Source organism: Tupaia chinensis, unplaced genomic scaffold (assembly GCF_000334495.1).
Source record: "Tupaia chinensis unplaced genomic scaffold, TupChi_1.0 Scaffold144602_1, whole genome shotgun sequence".
NCBI classification, from domain to species: Eukaryota; Metazoa; Chordata; class Mammalia; order Scandentia; family Tupaiidae; genus Tupaia; species Tupaia belangeri.
In genome coordinates this window covers 1,542,004-1,547,082 of record NW_006204462.1, presented here as the reverse complement: position 1 = coordinate 1,547,082, position 5,079 = coordinate 1,542,004, and the positions used below count along the sequence as shown (strand labels likewise).

Below are 5,079 nucleotides of genomic sequence, written 5' to 3'. Positions count from 1 at the left end.
TCGATGCCGCTTGGCAGAGTCGCATAACGAAATGTGAAACAGGCTTTGGCCGGGAGTGACTTTCAGGGCCCGTCCCTAGTTTCAGAGGAGAAAGGGAGAACACGAGGGAGGCGGACGAGACCCCTCGGCTGGACCGTCTGTGGGGCTGAGGGCCCTGGAGGGAGAGGGGCGTGGGGTCCAACACCAAATTGCCGAAGGACAGAGGTTCTCGCAGGCTCTCAGCAGGAGGGCAGTGAGGCTGCTGGGGATGCCAGACCACGGTCAGACACTCATGTTCATTTTGACCTTCACGGCCAGGGCCTCGCGGCACCTTCTTTCTGAACAATCACTAACTGCCTCCCGGTGACTTGCCTGGCTGTCCACACAGCTGCCTCGCCAGTCAGACGGGACTCCTGGAAGCTCTCACTGACTGGGAGCCGTCCCCTGCACCTCCATGCGCCTCTGCTGTAAGGGACGCCGGCTGCGGTTTCCACAGAGGCTGGGAGAGAAGGCTTTGCTAAGTCCGCCCTGACACCTCCCGGCTGGGGTTGGTCTTCGTCTGGGGGGCAGAGGTTGTCTCCACAGTGGCAACTGGGCGGTCCGGGGCCTGCAGTCTAAGAACAGGTGCCACCGGCCACATGCTCAGGGGCACAGCGAGGTCCAGCACCCAGTCCAGCCCTCTGAGGTGGGTGGTGTTCCGTGTGATGCAGTTCATGATGGGAGCTTGGAGACAATGTCTATTAAACGCCAGGTCAGCAGGGCCCGGGGGAGGGCATAGCGGTCACTCTGCCCTGGGCCTAACTCCGCTCCAGCCGGGGTTGCTCGAGTGTGCAAAGCCTGGAAAGGAGGCCCCTGAGGGACTGGGTCTCTGCTGAGCTTCCTGGCTCCCTCGGGCTAATCTAATCCTGCCGGCTGGGGTGCACTGACAGGCAGGTCTGATGGAGGGCCTTGCATAGACAAGGGGGCCGGTTGCTGGCGATTGGCTGAAGGCCTTGTTGGAAGTCAGTTACGAACCGGGTTCGAAGTTAGATTTTGATTGGCTACAGGACAGCGCTAGTAATCAAGACGGCAAGCTAGGGAGAGTTGGCTTTAAGGACCCCACAGAGCTGACTCCCTCTCTAAGCACTCACACCGCTTGGTTACGCTCTAGCACACTCACCTGGTCTCAGAATGGGTTTGAAGTCACGTCGGGCTCCCTGAAAGGTCCCTTCTGTCGTGTCTTCATATTCTGACATCCTAATTCGAGTGACAGATGGTGAGCAAGACTCTAGATGTGAGGAAGTAACACACACCAGCCAGGGGATGATCATCATTGTGGGGATGGCCCCGGACATGGGAGACGCCCGCGATCACCGTGGGATGACCCCGGACACGGGAGACGCCCGCGATCACCGTGGGATGACCCCGGACACGGGAGATGCCCGCGATCACCGTGGGATGACCCCGGACACGGGAGACGCCCGTGATCACCGTGGGATGACCCCGGACATGGGAGACGCCCGCGATCACCGTGAGATGACCCCAGACACGGGAGACGCCCGTGATCACCATGGAGAGAATGCCACAATGTGACACACTCCTCCACCATGGGGCCACTTTGTCCTGACCCCTGTGAACCAAATCAACTACAGTGACATGGTCCAGAGATCTAGTGCTTGGTTCTGACCCACTGTGCAGGAGCAGCGGTGCCCAGAATCCTGCCTGGAGTCATCTCTGTCTCTCGCTTACTGAGACATGGAGCTGCCCAAGAGCTGGTTGTCCATTGGCTCCTCACAGACAGGAACAGCACTGGAGGGACATGACAGACGGCCCCTGTGTTCACCACGGGAAGCACGGGTGGCTTCATCAGAAGCGCCATTCGTGAATCCTCACAGGGCTGGGGCTGCAACCAGGGGTTAGAGCTCAAACTTTGCTTGTGAGCTGTCAAATCATCCTCCACTTTGGTTTCCTTATTTCATGTCTGACATCATTTAGCTGCAAAGTCTTCCCTACAGATCCTGCCTCTGTTGTAGTTAATAAGAAATTGAACAGAAATTGAAAGAAATTGAAAGTCGCCTTAGAGGGAAGTATCGCTGTACCATCAGAACGACCCACAGCGGGGCGTCCGTGAGCTGTTGCAGGGTGAACTGGAGACTACGCTTACGTGTGGGTTTTACTTTAACATGGCATTTCCCGTACTCGGTAGGTTTCCTGCAGAAGCTATTGATTGTGAAGTTGGGGTCACAGAACTACATAGCAGACAGGATGCACAGAGATCCAGGAAAAGGGGCAGGGTGTCCCTGAAGACAGAGAAGTGCCCATGTGTGATGGCGGGGAAGCCGTCCCCATCCAGGGCATCAGCTACAGGCTCTGGGAAGACGTCGTCCTTGAGCATCAGTCCTAGAGTCCGATGGGACTCCTTGGGACATCAGCATAAAGACTGGCTGCGGTTTAGGGCTGGGATGTCCTTGGGGAGACCAGTCAGGGCTAGGACGTGGGAGGGACCTCTGTGTGGAGACCGGTCGGGGCTAGGGCTGTCAGACTCGGCCCACAGGGAAGTCTGGCCCTGGTGTGAGTAGCAGAGTGAGGCTGAGTGGAGCCAGAACAGCCGATGCGTCCCCTTTGGTACCTTTTTGGGTTAATGATATTTAAGTCAGTTTGGCTGAAAAAAAAAAAAAAAAAAAGTCAAGCCCAATGCACGGGGCGGGTGGCCCGCTGTGGACGCACTTACACCCCAAGCAGCGTCCACGCACGGAGAACCTTATCAGCACACCGGTCGGTCGGAAGTCAGAAAACCTGAGAGCCGGAACTCACTGCGAAAGGAGCAAACACAAGCCCAGCCTGGCCGGTGAACGTGGCAGCACCAAGCCCGACAGCCCGGGCGGGGCGGTGGGCCACGACTCTCTATGCTTTGATAAAGAGCTTTCTTCCCCAAATCTCAAATCATTAAAGTTGGGAAGGACTTGAGAATGTATGCGCTGACATCACTTCATACTCTCGGGAGCTGTGGCTGCAGAAGCAATGGCTGTCCGTCACGGGCTCGCCTGCACCCCTCGCTGGGCCTGGTGATCAGAAGGGCCCGGTGTCCTTGTCGTAGGGACTGTAGCTCTCCCTCCTCCTTTCTGTTCTGAAACAGCTTCTTCCCTACTGTGGGTTTCAGAGAAGAAATAAGCCGGGATTTCCCCGTATTCTGAGGTCGGCAAGCGCTGACCGGCGTGTGCCGTGGCGTCACTAGAGCCCTGTGGTGAGGGCAGGGCTGGTGAGTGTGCCTGTCCACAAGCCAGACTGGCCGAGCGTGAGGGGGCCTACCTGGTGCTCAGCGAGGAAGAGTCACCGACAGCCATGCCGTGGAGCACCCCCAACCGCAGCAGGAACAGAGCAAGCCAAGAACACAGGGTCCACAGCTCTCTACGACAGGACAGTGGCCACACATGGCCAGAGAGGAGACGGGAGGGCATGACTGGCAGGGCAGAAGGGCGTGCACTGACCCCTGCTCCCAGCAGGCTGGATAAAGACTGGGCTGTGATTGAACCCATCTCTCAGAGAACTCCCAAGGTCGCCAGAGCTCTTGGGTCAGAACCTGGGACACCTGCACTGGGTTCCTTGGGACCCCATGACCCTGCATGACCTGGCCCAGGCTCAGCTACCAATCCATGCCACAGCTGAGAGCCACGTGATGAGCCTGTCAGATGCTGTGGGGACAACTGAGCTGCCAGAGCCTCCCTGCCCAACTCTGGGACACCCTCCAGGAAAGGGAGGTTGAGGAGTTGCAGTGAGCAGGGCTGTGTGCCTGAGGTGCCTGAAAGCACACAGACAGAGGCGTGGATGCCGGCCCACTGCCTGCGGCTTGTGGGAGTGGCCTGTGGGTGGTCAGGGGAGCAGGGAGCCCAGTGAGAGTCTGCACCAGAGCAGGCCTGAGAGGCTGAGGCTGGGACCTGGGGGTGGAGAAGGGGACACAGCAGGTTGGTAGTACTCTGGAGGACAGTTCATGGGCCACCGATGGGCCAGATGTGGGTGGGGCACCACACACGATGACATCACTGCAACAAGGTCACCGCAGCCTGGTCACGCAGCTAGTCCACACAGCTAGTCCACACAGGTAGGTCCACACAGCTAGTCCCAACAGCTAAAGTCACTGAGCGAGGTCCACACAGCTAGGTCTACACAGCTAGGTCCACACAGCTAGGTCCACACAGCTAGTCCACACAGGGCCAGATGTGGGTGGGGCACCACACACGATGACATCACTGCAACAAGGTCACCGCAGCCTGGTCACGCAGCTAGTCCACACAGCTAGTCCACACAGGTAGGTCCACACAGCTAGTCCACACAGCTAAGTCCACACTGCTAGTCCACACAGGTAGGTCCACACAGCTATCTCCACATAGCTAAGTCACTGAGCGAGGTCCACACAGCTAGGTCTACACAGCTAGGTCCACACAGCTAGGTCCACACAGCTAGTCCACACAGCTAGTCCACACAGGTAGGTCCACACAGCTAGGTCCACACAGCTAGGTCACTGCAGCTAGGTCCACGCAGCTAGGTCCACGCAGCTAGTCCACACAGCTAGGTCCACGCAGCTAGGTCCACGCAGCTAGTCCACTGCAGCTAGGGCCACATGGCTAGGTCCACATGGCTAGTTCCACACGGCTAGTCTACACGGCTAGGTCTACATGGCTAGTTCACATGGCTAGGTCCACATGGCTAGGTCACTGCAGCAAGGCCACACAGTCGGTCCACACAGCCGGTCCACCCAGCTAGGTCCACACGCCAGTCCACAGCTAGTCCACACAGCTAGTCCACACAGCTAGTCCACACAGCTAGTCCACACAGCTAGTCCACACAGCTAGTCCACACAGCTAGTCCACACAGCTAGTCCACACAGCTAGGTCCACACAGCTAGTCCACACAGCTAGGTCCACACAGCCAGTCCACACAGCCAGTCCACACAGCTAATCCACACACATAGGTCCACACAGCTAGGTCCACACAGCTAATCCACACAGCTAGGTCCACACAGCCGGTCCACACAGCTAGGTCCACACAGCTAGGTCCAGTGTGGCTTTCCTCCCCAGTGCTCTAGGGTACTGGGGCACCGGGGTACTGAGGTGCTGGGGTACT

General features: G+C 58.1%; 1 long non-coding RNA gene across 2 annotated transcripts; it reads right to left on the bottom strand.

Moving 5' to 3' along the window:
* On the bottom strand, positions 1–2,587 carry LOC102468182 (uncharacterized). 2 transcript variants are annotated; one of them, XR_003547633.1, is made up of 3 exons: positions 1,708–2,587; positions 1,139–1,215; positions 1–816 (listed from the first exon to the last, which is right to left on the bottom strand). It is a non-coding gene; the product is annotated as an uncharacterized LOC102468182 (long non-coding RNA). The 2 variants fall into 2 exon arrangements; XR_337190.3 differs by having other exon boundaries at positions 1–593.
* Positions 2,588–5,079: the final 2,492 nt, after the last annotated feature.